This window comes from Canis lupus, chromosome 2 (assembly GCF_003254725.2).
Source record: "Canis lupus dingo isolate Sandy chromosome 2, ASM325472v2, whole genome shotgun sequence".
NCBI lineage: Eukaryota > Metazoa > Chordata > Mammalia > Carnivora > Canidae > Canis > Canis lupus.
The window spans coordinates 38,276,414-38,292,444 of NC_064244.1; the positions used below are offsets into that span (position 1 = coordinate 38,276,414).

General features: G+C 37.9%; 1 long non-coding RNA gene across 2 annotated transcripts in view; it reads left to right on the forward strand.

Moving 5' to 3' along the window:
- Positions 1-10,722: 10,722 nt before the first annotated feature.
- Positions 10,723-16,031, forward strand: part of LOC112659034 (uncharacterized) — a 138,512-nt gene continuing 133,203 nt past the window's right edge. Inside the window, exons 1-2 of one of the 2 annotated variants that reach the window (XR_003136125.3) lie at positions 10,748-10,860; positions 15,146-15,327. This is a non-coding gene — a long non-coding RNA (uncharacterized LOC112659034). Of the gene's footprint in view, positions 10,861-15,145; positions 15,328-16,031 lie in introns of both variants that reach the window. The other variant, XR_003136123.3, reaches the window with a different exon arrangement.

The window sequence follows — 16,031 nt, forward strand, 5'->3', positions numbered from 1 at the left end:
GAACTAAATTGTGTTAGGTCTACAAGTAAAAATAGAATAAGAAGTCAGAGAATGTTGTGTACCTTGAGAAGTAGGGTGGACGTTTGAGTAGAAAAGCTACATTCAGTAAATTGTGAGCCATGGAAAGATCTTGGAAAGGACTTTCCCAATATAGGGGAAAAAATATAAATGTCATGAAATGAGAAATAACTTCATATTTTCTCAGAACAACAAGATAAAGTCTTGAGAGTAGATTTGTGCAGGTTAAATACATAAGGAGTTTGGATTTTAGTCTGATTCTACTGGAATTTCACTGTGTGTTTGAAACCGGGAATTGAAAAAAATAAATAAACAGGGTATTGAACATAACATTTTTCCTATTTTAATTGTTTAGGTATAGCCTACCTACAAATTTACCCTTTTTAAAAGGGTATTGTTCTGCTTATTTTGATATACACAGGTCATTGTGTCATATCATAATAATCAAGATATACAATAGTTACACCACCCAAAAGAATGGACCTTTCTGCTTTGTAGTAACCTCCACCCTCACTAAATCTTTTTACTGTGACTACTGTTTGACCTTTTCAGAATATCCTGTAAGTTGAATTATATAGTATGTAACCTTTGATTCTGACTTTTTTCACCTAGCATAATGCATTTGAGAGCCATCCATGTTGTTGAGCATATTAGTATTTTGTTTTATTACTGAATTATGTGCTGGTAAATACATACACCACAATTTATCTGTTTCCCAGTTTTTCCTGAGTTTCCTTCCCTATTTACAAAATAGTCTATTGTAAAAACCCACATACAGGTTTTTGTGTGAACATATGCTTTCATTTCACTTGGGTCAATACAAAGAAGTAGGATCACTAGCATGTACAAGTATGTATTTAAATGTAGCAGTTTCACCATTTTGCATTCTCATGAACAATGCCTGAGTTCCAGGTGTTTTGCATTTTCACCCACACAGGGTTTTGTCTTTTTCTGATTGTTGCCTTTCAGAAATTGTTTTTAACATATCACTCTAGTTGAAGAACAGAAAATGACTATATTAAGCAAGGATGGAATACAAAAAAGCAGTGAAGAGGTTTACTGCAGTAGTCAAGATGACAGCTGATAGAGCTGTGACTCAAGATAGCCATGACATAGATAGTAAGAAACACCAGTCTCGGGATATAAGTTGAAGATAGATTTAAAAGGACTTGCCCAGGAATTAGACATTAAGTGTGAGGAAAGAAAAGGAACCTGGGGCAATGAGATAAATGGAATCCACTGAGGAAGAATAGATTTGGAAATCAAGAGTCTTCTTTAGACATGTTGTATTCGAGATGCCTCTTAAACATACATGATAAAATGTCAAGTAATTAGACGATTATACAAAACAAAGTCCAAAGCAGTGATCTGAGCCAGACATAGGAGTTGGAGACTTACATTTGGGAGTTACCGGGTCTTTGTGATATTTAATACCTTTGTATGGAATAAGATTGCCTAAAAAGGATTTATGGGAAAGTGAACCCTCTGTCATCATAATGATTAGAATTGAAGAAGAAAAGGAGGAGATTGCCATGGTTAACTTGTAGAAAATGGTCATTGGCATTAGAATTCCACGGGGCAATTTTACCATCTAGTCCTTGCTTTGGGCCATTGTCAAATATGTAGACAAAAGGCATACAAGTTCAGATAGCACAAGATTAGGTAGTTCTCAAGAAAAATCCTCAGATTTTGGTGGTGGGTGCTTGGCTGTCCTTCTTTGTCCTCCTCAAACAGTTGTTGAAGTTACTTAAATATGAACGAAGAAATGGCTCAGTCACAGCATGAAAGCAGAAGGTCAATCTGAACTCCTATGGACTGAACTTCAAAACTTTTTGGTAGGATGACTAAAAGGCAGACCTGAGTAAGGAGGTTCACATCTTGAGCTCCTGAACAAAGAATACTTCTTATTCATCCTCAGTGTTTTCCATAGCACAGAAAATATTGTAAAAGTAATATAAATTATAGACATGGAAGTATGTGGAAGATATCAGCTTTGGTGTTAGGCAGGTTGGATTCAAATACCCTGTCTGCCGCTCTAGGATCTCAGTAGAGCCCCAGAGTGATATTTTTATGTCAGGTCATATCAGTCTCCTATTCAGAATCCTTTGGCTTTCCATCTCCCTAAAATAAAAAGTCCTTACAAGGTCTTAGAATACCCAACCTAATTGGTGTGTTCCCATTACCTCTGATGTAGCCTACTATAACTTTCCACTTCTCTCATTTCCTTTCAGATACAATACACATGCTAATTACAGAGCACTGGTAGGCACATTATCACCTCAGATTCTTTGAAATGTTGTCCCTTCTCCCTGGAATGTTCTCCTCCAAGGCATCCTCATGGCTCTTGCCCTTAGCTCCTTTGGGACTTTGCCTCAAGTTATCTTCTTGGTGAGCCTCTTTCCTCAGTCCTTTATAGGATAACAGCATCCCTCTACCCACTTTCTCTGCCTGACCTCACATCAACTGACATATATTTATAACTCAAATGCATTTATGTGAATACATATGGAAGACGTTAAATTTAAGTATATATATTTACATTATACACATATTTAAATTTTATGTGTTCCATTTCCCACTAATACATAAACTCCCTAATGGAATGATTTCATTTGTCTTATTTACTGCCGTATCTCCAGGAACCAGAAGAGTCTGGCACATAATTAGCATTCAGTAAATATGTATTGGATAAATGAATTAAATAATGCACAACAGTCACCACACACAGCGTCTAGATTTAAGGCTACTGCAAGTGAATGTGTGGCATTATTGGTGTTATCATCATTAATAGTTTTTCCATTAAATTTCCTAAATCTCAAGTGCAATCAAATTCTGAGATATTCGTGTACATCTGTCTTATCCATCTTTATCAAAAACTGAATAGTTAGATTTTTCACTTTGGCTACTTTGAGGTCTAGGAAATCTCTCAGAACTGGGAGTGGCTTCTGGAGCTGGGTACTGCATCTACAATGTATCATGAGCTATGTTTTGCATAGGTATGCTTCTGAGGGGTGTTTCTTTCTGTGCTATAAATGAGCTGGGCTTGCAGAACACACACATCTTTCTTATAAGCTTGCTAAATCACCAGATATGTCTCTTAGGTAGTAAAATTGGATCCCAGAAACAGGGGTGTTATGTACCATCCTATTGACCACTGAGCTTGGTCCCTTCCCCAGCACCGAGCTGTTAAGAGGTTCTGACTTTCACATGTGAAGTGTTTCCCTCTCATAGATTGTAACAGATAACTGTGTGTCTTAACAAATACAAAAGTCTTGCCATAAAATAAAGATAATAATGTAAAGGCTAATATTTATAGTGAGCTAGGCACTCTGCTAGGGTCTTCTGATTGATCATATCTTGCAACTAATGTGTCTGACAAGAGCTCAGATTAAGTAGGAAAGGCCCATTTTTGGCATAAGTACAACCTTGAAGCAAGAAGAAGAATCAGAGGAGTAGGTTCAGAAATCTGGTGTCTGACTAGATAAGGTGCTTGTGGTAACTTCCTGGCAAGATTTTAGAATTTCAGAAGCAAAAGTCCAATGAATCTCTGTTTTTGATTATCACTTTCTACTTGCAGTTGCAGTCACCTTCCCTCTAAAGCCCATTTTCTTATAAGGGCAAAAAGAAAAATACATTAGAGTATATTTACTCTGTATTAGTTTTCCTATTGCTTCTGTAATAAATTATTACAATTAGCATAAAACAACTCAAATTTATTATCTTACTATTTCAGAAGCCAGAAGTCCAAAATGCATTTCATTGGGCTGAAGTCAAGGTGTCAGCAGGGCTTATTCCTTCTGGAGGTTCTAGGGGAGTCTCCTCCTCTTTATTTTTCCCAACATCTGGATGCTACCCCATTCCTTGACTCCCAAAGCCAGCAGCATAGCATCTTCAAAGGTCTCTCTAGCTCTTCTGCCTTCCTCTTCCATTTATACGGATGCTTATGATTTCATTGATCCCACTTGGATAATCCAGGATAATCTCCCTCTCTCAAAGCCAGCTGATAATTTAACAGTGCACAGGTGCTAGAGATTGACATGGGTCAAGAAGCGTGACTCAGGTGGTCACCGGAGCTGTTGGCGTTCATCTGGTGACAATGAGGGAAGTCAGTCTTAGGATGATGCTGACTATAGAAGGGGAAGAGTAGACAGTAAGAAAATGAAATAGGTCCTTGTTGTTATTCTTAAAATGTTAAATCATGCTTTTCCTGAAATTTACTTTCTTTATAGATATTTTTAAAATATGAAAAATTCCATTTTCTCTCTTGTTTAAGTCAATTTGAGTTGAAAACTGATGTATGTTCTTACGCAAAACACTCAGTGAATACATTATTTGGGAGATGTGATGATACCGGAGCATTTAGATGTAGACAGTTATTCTCTGAAAATTCAATTTTGTTCAAGTTCAGCTTTAAGGGTTTTTATCATAACAATACTTGGAAATCATCTCTACGTTCTACTAACGTTGTACCTTTTCCTTCTACATAACCTCATATGTTTGATATTTTAAGCCTGTTAATAGGAAAATTCGGATCAATAGATTTTAACCTTTCTTCAGAGTATTATACTCTAATTATGCTCTTTACTATGGCTATTTAAATTTTTTTTCAGTGTCCCCTTATTTCTACATTGTTAATTAGGCCCTTTGGTAAAACTGTTACAACAATTCACTGCTCCTTTCTGCAAAGATTTATTGAACATCTAGTATGTGACTGATGTGCCAGGTACTATTTATTTTATTATAGGTTCAGGGAAAGTAAATTGGAAAAGATTCCTGCTTCCATGAAATTTATATTCTAATAATGGTGAAGATATATAAATAGATAAAACAAAATAAATGAAAGTAACTTTAAAATGATAAGTGCTATGAAAATATAGCATCTTAGTACCCTTTTGCAATAATAAAAATTTGCAGCATATCAACCGAACCCCGAGTAGCTTGTAGGGAATTTATTTTTATCTGGGAGTGGTCTGGGGTCAAGGTAATTCAAAGTGGGTTCAGATAGTGGCTTGGCTTTAGGCTGCAGGGGCTGGCATAGTTCTGTCTTGCTATGCCGGAGGTTTAAGAAAGCAAGTAAAAACAAAAGAGGTCTTTTAGGTTTTGTATTTGGAACTGGCAAGCTCTTATACTTGTATATTATTGGCCAAAAAAAAATCATATGGACAAGCCAAAAGAGCAGAGATAAACACTGCTTGAAGATGAAGCTTTGGAAAGGAAAAGATGCTGGGAAGTTGAGTATTCGGGGCCAATAATTCGGTTTATCACACAGACTTATATGATGGAGAAGGATTGGACTGAAGGGTGATAGTTTACATGAGTATTTAGGTGAAGACATCTCTGAGGTGAGAAATGAATAATGAAGAGACAACCATGGGAAGAGGTAAATGGAGAACATTTTTGTAGTAAATGGCTATGAAATCGGAGTAGTTCCAAAATTGCCAAATGATGGTGTTACCAATCAATCGATCATTGAGCTGCTAATTCAGGAAATAGTGAGTGAGCCCTGGCAGTGCCGGGGCCAACTGCTCTGAGTCACAAAGCCGGAGGGTGCTGGCCAAATCAGAATCACAGCTCCTGGCTGGATTTGCCAACATCATTGCCCAACAAACTCAGATAAATTCGTGGCAAGAGCAGCTCATCATTCAAGAGAGGAGGGTTTGGAAAAGAGAAAGGGAGAAGTTTTTTTCAGGTATGGACAGATGAGGGAGGTGACAGGTAACAACTGACCTCTCCACTGGCAAGATGGACACCTACAGCATTAAAAGAAGAGATTGGGGGAGGTACATACAAGAGAGCAGGCAGGGAGTATGTGATCATAGCGGCAGAGTGCAGGGGGTCAGTGTGTGTTCAGTCCACAATTGTAGGGAGGGAAGCAGACATGTGGGATGTGGTCTTCTAGGCACTCCATGGCTATCAGAGCTTTTCTGGCCTGGCAGTTCAAATGTTCAGGTCATTGCAAAACATCTTTGTCTATGTCTCAAAAAAGTGCAATAGGAAACAAGAACAGTGGGTCTCAGGTAGAGCATCAGTTAAGCAGTCTTGTCTATTTCTCATTTTGACTCTTGAGGTCTACAGTTGAGCAAGTGGGCTCAATGACAATGGGAAGATCAGAATGGTTGAAGCATGGTAAGCAAGAGAAAAAGGTTATAGAAGACATTAAAGATGTAGGGAGAGGCCAAATCATTGAGACCCTTGTAGTTCACATATTAATATTAAATTTTATTCAAATTATAATGTGACCCACTAGAGTATTTTAAGCAGAGAAAGATAATGGTATCAGTTATATTTTTAGGATATCACCTTGGCTGCTCTGTGGAAAGTTAGTCACAGAGTCAAGAGAGGAAGCAGGGAGAAATATTAGAGATTATTGTAGTGTTCTATGTTGAGGACAATAGAGTTCACACTAAAATGGTAGCAGTAGTTATAAAGAGAAGTGTACTGATGATGCAGTGTATTCTGTAACCAGGTCCTGTATGTCTTGTTGATAATAGGATTGCAGCTATTTGTAGGAGTGAAAAAAGTGAAGGGAAAAAATGTCATTTGGAAACTGGTTGCCATTTATTTAGACAAGAAAGGGGTTTTGTATTCATGTGAAATAGTATTATAGTTCTAAACACGTAATATGAATGTAAGTTTCGTTTTCTGTTTTGTTTTAACTTGGATTGAATAAAAGAGTTCATTTCAGTTGGATTAGATTTTGGTCAAGTAGAAGAAATTTCAATGGCTTATAGGCCTTATTTTTTAAACTTCTTATAACAAAGGTCTTCCTTCAGAATTCCAACTAGAACTCTAGGTGACAAGCAGATAAATAAGAAATTAAAATTTGTTAGTATCAGCTCAGCCATGCACATAGATTTGGGTCTCATGACTCTGTTTCACTCCAATTGTCAAAGCAAATGTGTTGGTCATCAATTGATCATGATACAGTACAGGTCAGGAATGTCAAGAGAGGCAGAAATGACATATTGCTAAGAGGCTGTACATGTGGGCCACAAAGGCAAACACAGCCCATTTTGTAGGAGGCACTAAAGAAGCACTAAAAAGTTCAGCTGTCTATCAGAATTCTATAAAGGGACAGCTATAGCAGAATAATATATGCTTGTTATTAGTACCACCAAATTCAATGCCATTTTAATGGGCTAATTCTAGATAAAATCCCAAATGAGTTCCAGGCAACAATGAGAAAGTAACCATGGAAAGATGAGACAGAGTGTTTAAAAAGCAGTATTTAAGATTCACCCTCTGTCCCAGGGGTTTAATGGTCCAAATTAAAAATTAAACACAAAAACATGGATGGGAAAATATACTTAGAAAACTCTTTAATGACAAATAATAAGCACAGTAATGTTGCAGTGGTCAGAAAGAAGTTGCTAAACACCTGATGGCTGCTAGTGACTTGTCTGGTTCTAGTGGCTCTTCCTTGTCTAAAAGGACTGGTGTCTCTAAGCATAAAATGCTAAGCATACCTTTCCACTAAAGTTTATCAGAGTCTTCATCCCATAAAATGTATATTTGTAAAGTTGTGAAACTTTGGCATTCTGCAACTTTATTTTATTTTTTATGTAACAGTTATGTTCATACTAAATGGCACCAAAATACTAAACATATTTAAGAGAAAAGTCTTAAATAAAACTGTGTTTAGTCTTGAGAAACTCACTTCTCATGACATTCTAGATTATTTTGGGGGTAGTCCTCTTGGCTCTTCATATGGGTGATGGTTTTGCTTGGTAGATATTATGGGTAACCAAAAACTTGTGACAATGAAAGAATTTGAAAAAAATGAATAATAATGTTTAATTTTAAGTTCTTCATTGAAAGCAGTCATGGGCTAAGCATTTTACATAAATTATCTCATATTATTCTCATAAAATTCCAGTTGTAGGGCTGGAAAGGAATCATGTTGGGGGAACGGCACCAAGAATCATGCTCCCCATTGACTGTGCAGCTAAATGACAATCATTCACAGTGTTCAAGGAATTCATAGAATTCCAGTTACCTTGAGCTGAAGCTGAAAAAAACTTAGATTTAGTTCTCATCAATGATTAGTGAATTGGGGTCATCTGAAAATGTAGGATAAAAGGAAATAAGAGTGGAACTTGGGATTGACCCTGAGTGTTCTCCAAAAGTCCCTTTTCCATGGACTCAGTCTCTGCTTCGGGGCTTTCTGCCCTAGGTTATCTCTTCTCTGCTAGAATGGAGTAGGTAACTAGGGAAGCCATATTGTTTCCTTCAATCAAGTGGATCCTCTGTCAGTAATCTGGATGCTGTAAGAAATGATGCCACACTGGTTGCCAGAGAACAGTTTGTTTATTTATTTATTTATTTATTTATTTATTTATTTATTTATTTATTTAGAGAACAGTTTATTTAGTGAGGGACGCTGGCTCATTTACCATCTCTCAGAAGCAATCTGGATAAAATGAAACAAACAGGCAGATAATCTTTTAATTATCCAAATCTAGTGATGGAACATCCCCTGGGTTCTAACAGATACCCCGAGAAAGAAGACTTATCCTTTAAGACTTCCCAGGTCACGTAAGCCAACATCCCTCTGTCACTTAGCATAATTTTTACTGAGTGATTTTTACTGAGTCATAATTTTTACTGAAAGATTATCTGATTCAAAAATCTGAAGCTTCCATTGATCCTGAGTTCTCCTCCCCTCTTTTCTGCTGCCAGCCATCTATGTTTTAAGAGTCCGTTACTCTCATGTCTGTCTTCTTTGTTTTTCTGTGTGATTAACATAGTGTATAAAAACAGGCTGCATTCTCCAAGCATCCGGGCAGATGTTCAAGTTCAGTAAGGACTGGTGAGAATCCTTCACATTTGTATCCTTCACATTTGTCAGAAAAATATTTTGTCAGCCAAAAAATGAGGAACTTTATCATCTTTATCAGAAGAGAGAAAAACCTGAGGCCCATTGAGTCAGGCAAAGGGGAAAATACTGTGCAGATAGCAGTGGCTCTCACAGATGAATGTTTCCAACATTGGGTTATTCACATTTGCCTGGGAACTTTGAAGGTCCGATGCCTTAATCTGGGGATCTTTTGTAGATATATCACAGGATGGGAGAGAAGTGGTTAAAAGTGTAGAGTCTTGTACTCCTGCCCCCCAAAAAGTTTCAGATAAGGGCAAGTTTTTCTAATCATGAGAATATGATATCTATGGGAGTTGTGAAAACAGGTGTAGAAGATGAGGTTTTGGGGATCCCTGGGCGGCTCAGCAGCTCAGCGGTTTAGCACCTGCCTTCGGCCCAGGGCACGATCCTGGAGTCCCAGGATGGAGTCCCACGTCGGGCTCCCAGCATGGAGCCTGCTTCTCCCTCTGCCTGTGTCTCTGCCTCAGTCTCTCTCTCTCTCTCTCATAAATAAATAAATTTTAAAAAAAAGAAGATGAGGTTTTTTAGGATTTCACATCACTTTGCATCACCCCTTGTGTTCATTGTTTTGCCTACACATATAACATGCATATGCTGTAGTTGTACGTTGGGGAGGGCATATTGTCTGGGCACCATACAGGCCACCAAAGGGATACAGAGGCACCCAGTATGTATCAAACACTGGAAGAAGCATTTTCACATGGGTTGTTTAATCCTCATGTAAAGGTTGTGAGGGAAAAATGGTAATCCCCAAGGGGAGATGAAACTGAGCCTAGAGGAAAGGAAGTCAGTTGTGACAGCTGCTAAAGGGACATGGTTTGAATCAGAAGCCAGGAGGGCCTGATTCCAGAGCCCACCCACTTGCCCTACATTTTGCTTTTTCTTTGGTCATTAATGCCTCAGGGAATTGCTCCTTGATCACACTTTTGATTCAAGAAAAAAAAAAAAACTTTTAAAAAAATTATTGATCCAAGAACTTTATGGAAGAATAGAAGGAAGGATGGAGGGAGAAAAATGAGGAAGGAACCGAAGAAAAGAAAGAAAGAAAATAGATTCTGTGGAATGAAAAGCCACTGTAGTGACTATGTAGAGCAGCCCTCTGGATGCTATGGGTTAGGAGACTGGTTTAGTTTTTACCTGATTCCTCCATACCGAACCACTATGGCACTTCCAAGAAGTTCCCAAGGAACTAGTCTGGAAACCAGTAAGATGGGGTCATCTTGGGGACAAAAGCTACCAACAGATCTGAGGCCCGTGAGCTCAGGGAGCGGCACAGTTGGAGCCATGGGTTTGCCTTAAATGTATAGAGGACACAATACCCTACTTCCCTCCTCTCCTCCTTTCTTTTCTCGTTTTTTTTTCTTTTCTTTTCTTTTCTTTTCTTTTCTTTTCTTTTCTTTTCTTTCTTTTCTTTTTTCTTTCTTTTTTCTTTTCTTTTCTTTTCTTTTCTTTTCCTTTTCTTTCTTCTTTCTTTCTTTCTTTCTTTCTTTCTTTCTTTCTTTCTTTCTTTCTTTCTTTCTTTCTTTCTTCCCTTGTTGTTTTGTAGACATAAAAGATGGTCATCTAGAAAAAGAGTTGGCAAACTATGGCCCAGTGGTCACATTGAACCCATATATATTTTTGTATGGCTCTCAAGCTAAAGAATGAATTTTAGATTTTGAAAATGTTGTAAAAATTAACAAAGAATATGTAACTGAAACCATATATGGCCCCAAATGCCTAAAATACTTACAAATTCACCCTTTTCAGAGAAAGTCTGCCAACCTCTGCCCTGGATGACTTCACTATGACTTCTGTTTTACCATTACCCAACTCAGCAGTGACCATGGTGATGCTGCCAGGAGTGCCTCTGCTGCTGTATTTCTTCCCTGGAGGCGAGCAGCTCAATATGATTCTTAGTGTATTCAATCTCTTGTCAAACCAGATTATGCTTCTGGAGGTGCTAGACTTGGTCTCCTCAAGAGGTGAGCATAGGGATGTACAGAGATATGTTCTTCCCTAGAGATGTGGCATTTTCAAGCTGAAAAGATACTCAAAAGATCTACTTCCACCCCCTTATCATAGTGGTGAGACAGCTAATGGTGAGTCACACATAGTACTTGGGGAAAGGCTATACTGGGACCCAAGTTCTCTGAGTGCTATAAAACAAACATTTATTGAGTATCTGTATGCACCAGAAATTATAGCATATGTTGATCATGAGATTAGTGAAAAAAAGACAGATAAGGTAGATAGAAGATCAGATTGACTTTTGGGATAAGTCCAGTATTTGCATTAGATCTTCCAGGAAGAAGGCACTGAAACAAAGGTAGGAGTGCAAGAGGTTTATGGGGGTGTTGCTTGTGAAAGGTCAAAGGGGAGCATTGTGTTAACTTTCAGACTAAAATGTATATGTAATTCTTGGGAAACAGAAGAAGAAACATTGAACTAGGACTGTGAGGCAATCTGACTGAGTCTCAGCCAGCCCAAAGGAGAGCCCCCTGGTCAGTATGACCCTTTGGAGGATTTGCACTTTGAGCAGAAATGACCAGGCCCTGGTTACCCATCATATGTAGTCATTGCTGGAGCTCTTGGGGAAGAGCATATTTTTTGCTCAGTCAGCATCTGTTGTGGATCCTAAGGGTGTTACTGATCTTAAAAAGAAAAAAGAAAAAACAAAAAACGGCTAGCAGTACCTCCCATGGGTGCACACTGAGTGAATTCATGGAGATGTTGTGAAATGGAAGGAGAGGGAGAGGTGCCATGAGAGCCTCATTGTCAAATCTTTTTCTCCCTCTGATGTGTCAGTCAAAAATTAGTTATTCATTCTTTTGAATATATATTTATCTTCTCCTGGTAGTCTCTTAAACATTTCCTAGGAAGGGGGGGACACATGAAGTTCTTTTTTTTTTTAAGATTTTATTTATTTATTCATCAGGGCACACAGAGAGAGAGGCAGAGACACAGGCAGAGGAGAAGCAGGCTCCACGCAGGGGGCTCAACATGGGACTTGATCCCGGGTCTCCAGGATCACACCCTGGGCTGAAGGCGGCGCTAAACCGCTGAGCCACCTGGGCTGCCCCATGAGGTTTTTAATACCTTAAGGTGAATGAATCATTCATATTAATTGTCTCCGTTATAAGAGAAAAAGGTATATTAGGACTATTGGAGCCCTATTTCCTTAGAATTACAAGAAAACTAGAGGATGCTCATCTACATCAAGTCCTTCCTCCATTTTATAGGAGAAGTTGAAAATAAAGTATATACAGTTAAGATGGAAAAACATGGCAAGCCAGAGAGAAGGAAAAAAAAAATCACACATTTTAAACTTTACGTAGAACTGTTAGCTCTACTTTTAGTTCAATAAACAGAATCAGTTGTCTTTCAATTCATCAATTTATCTCCATTGCTATACCCTGATCCAAGCTACCATGATTAGTCCCCCAACTTTTTGCATTAGCTTATCCGCACAGGCGCCGGGATGATTCTCTTAAAATCTCAGTCAGATCATGACATCTCTGTGTTCAAAAAGTCCCAACAGCTGTCGTGTAACTCAGAATACAAGTTAAAATCCTGAAGAGTTGTACATGCTCCTGCCCCCTTTACACATCCCGCTTGCCTGCTCCATTGCTCACTCAGATCCAGCCATACTGTGTCCTTGACTCTCTTCTAACATGCTAGAAAAGTTTGTGCTAGCTAATCCTTCTCAGAAATCTCTTTGCATGGTATGTACAATTGATTTTACTTCTTAGTGTGAGATAATTGTAGACTTAGAGAAGAATTACAGAAAAGTACAGAGCTCCCATTTTTCCTTTACCCAGTTTCCCTTAATATTAATATCTTACATGACCAAGATAATTCTTACAGAATAATCATTAAGAAATAATAATATTAAGAATAATATAATAATAAGAAATTAATGTTTGTATTGTACTGTAACTGAACTGCAGACTTGATTGAAATTTTACATTTGTCCACTAAGTCCCCATTTTCTGTTCCAGCCAGCATTTAGTTGCCATGTCTCTTAGTCTCCCCCAGTCTGTAACAATTCCTTTGTCATTTTGTGTCTTTCAAGACCTTGAAGTGTTTTTGTTTTGTTTTTTGAAAGAGAGAGTATGCATGCCCGTTGAGAGGGAGGGGCAGAGGGAAAGAGAATCTTAGGTTCCATGCCCACTGTGGAGCCAGAGGGGTGGGGGCTGGCGAGGAGGCTTGATCTCACAATCCTGAGATCATAACCAGAGCTGTAACCAAAAGTAGGATGTGCTTAACAAACGGAGCCACCCAGGCACCCCAAAGACCTTGAGATTTGGAGAGTACTGCCCAGTTATTTTGTAAAGTGCCCTCCAGTGTGCATACTCTGTATTTCTTTGGAAGTATTTTTCACTATGTCACTTCCCTCAGATCTTTGCTCAAATGATATCTCAGTGAAGTCTTTTCTGATCTTTGTATTTAAAAATGTAACTCAGTTTCCTCCAATGCCAGAGGTTTTCTTCCACAGTTTCCTGGTTTATTTTCCTCAGCTGATGAAAATTAAATATTTTTTACTTCTTAACCAATTCTTAATTTATAGTCAGTCTTCCTTTACTAGAATATTGACCCCCTGAAGGCAAAGATTTCTATATTCATGGCTTCTTCCCTAGTTTCTAAAGAATTCCTTCACACATGGAAGATGTTCAATAAAGGTTTGTTGATAAAACTCAGTGGGGAAAGAACTCGCTGTTCTCAAGAACCTAGGAAGCAAAATGAGCTTACTACAAAGTTAGAAATGGTATGCAACATGACATAATTCCAAGGGTATTGGAATTATCTAGATAAGATACTGGACAAAGCTTCATGAGATGCCTCACACAGAGATGTCAGTTTTCTTTGTCAGGGCAGTCAGAACTCTTATTGAAAATACATTTATTGCTGAGCTGTGAAGGTCCAATTTATAAGCTTGGGTTTTTCTACTTTTTCCTGAAAAAAATTGGTAAAATTATGGAAATGAAAACCTCTTAGCCTTTATGACTACTGTAGTTTGCTCAGTAAAATGGATTTCAGACGCAGAAACATTTCACCCTCAAACAGGGCCTTTCAAAATCATTCCCTGACATTTTCACTCATGCAAGTGCAAATGCCTCCTGATTCATGGAGATTTGAAGCATGTTAAAAACCCAGGCTGTTCTCAATTATGCCGGGGTTGCTATTCCATCAGCAAATTATGCAAGACTATTTTTGCTCTTCTCCTTTTTCATCCCACTTTTAGTCTCCAAAATAGTGTTAGAATTTCTACGCAAAGTGGGAAAAGGTAAAAGAAAGTAGACAAAACTTGAATCTGGTAATTTTCTTGCTTACGATCATCTAAGATATTGAACAGTGGAGGTCCTGTGAGCTAGGAAGCTTGGGAATTACCTAGGAATTCACTGCCTAGGGCCAAGAAGAAGAATGAGGTAATGAAAAGATGTTGAATTCTAACATGAGATATTCTGAAAATCATCTCACCTCCTTGAGTGTAGATTTCTTTGTCTCCAAAGTGAAGCATGACACCCAGTTTACTCACTAACTTATTTATTCGTTGAATAAACAGTATTTGAGTCTTACCATGGCCAATCCCTGAGTGTATATACATGAAAGACATAGGTCTTCTCCTTAAGGATTTCACAGGTTAGGAACATAAGTACTAATGAAAAACGAAAATTACATGGTAGTATGATAACATTTATAAAATAGAAATTATAATGAGCCATAGGAGTATAGAGATGAGGTGGCTAGGGACAATAGGGAAGGCTTTCTGAAATAGTGATGTTTGAGATGAGCCTTAAAAGATTACAAGGGTTGGCTAAGTGAAGAAAACTAGAGCAGATAATAAAGGAAGGTATTAATTGGAGGGAGCAGCAAAGTAACTTAATAAACATTTACTGGTACATGCTAAGTGTAAAGTACTGGACTAAAAGCTAAAAATAGAACAGAAAAGTAAACAGAAGAGTTTATTTTCTTCATTAAACTGGCATTCTAATCCAAGAGGTTTCAAAATTAATTATTCCAAGACAATTGTCAAAAGTAAGAGGTATGAAGAAAGGGTGGGGTCTTCTAAAGGTGATTATAAGAAGGGTGGTCAGGAAAAGATTTTTTTTTTTACATTTTATTTAAGTCTTGAAGGATTTTAAAGTACAAATTAGTAAGAAATTAACTTGAAAATGAGATTAGGGGACAAAGAGAGGGGAAACAGTTCAGGCATTGGTAATGACAAGATCTGATTAGCTTTTAAAGATCATTCTTGTTGCTTTGTAGAGTGAACAGATTGGTGACAATTAGAAGATAACCCACAACAGTCTGGGAAGCAATGATACCCCAGGGATTTATGAAATCTGTGGATGGTGGAGTGAGAGAGAAGTGTCTTGGATAACTTAGGAAGATGTGACATTGAGAAAAGGAGGTGTAAACTGAGGGATTGCCAGCACAAACATTATGAGGTCAGTCATCAGTGTGATGAGAATGAGGCATTTGTGAGACAGCCAAACTGAAATTTGAGAAGGAAGATAGACACAGAGGTCTGACCTTTAGGGGGGGAAAAAAAAAAGATCCAGAAGGAAATTAGAACCTTGAGTGGCATCAAGGTATAAATGATGGATGTTTCTCATGAAGAGATTATAGAATGAGGAGGGCACGTAGTGTAGAACCAAGGCTTGAGCACTGCCAAAATTTAAAGTTAGATTAGAGGCAGATGAACCCACAAAGGAGTTAGAAAAAGGAGGAGGAATATTGTGAAACACCAAGGTAGCTTAATAAAGAGATTGTTATCACTGGAGATGGAAAAGTATCCACTGAATATAGCTAAGTAAATGTCATTGGTAACCTTCATGAGGTCCATTTTCCTGCTGTGGCTAGGGAAGATGGCATATTGAAATAGATAAGAAATAGTGTGATGCAACTAACTGGAAAATAGGGCAGGAGAGAAAATGGAGGGCTATTAATTGAGATAATGTGTATAGGAGCCTATGTATTTCTATTGTATTAACCCACTTCATCCCTCATTCTCTTTGAACATGTAGGATTGTAATACTTATATGTAATATGTACACATGTATTAGATAGGTAAGTAGATAGATAGATAGATGGATAGATAGATAGATAGATATCAACCAATTTGGACCCTGAATTAAAAGTAAACTTAAAA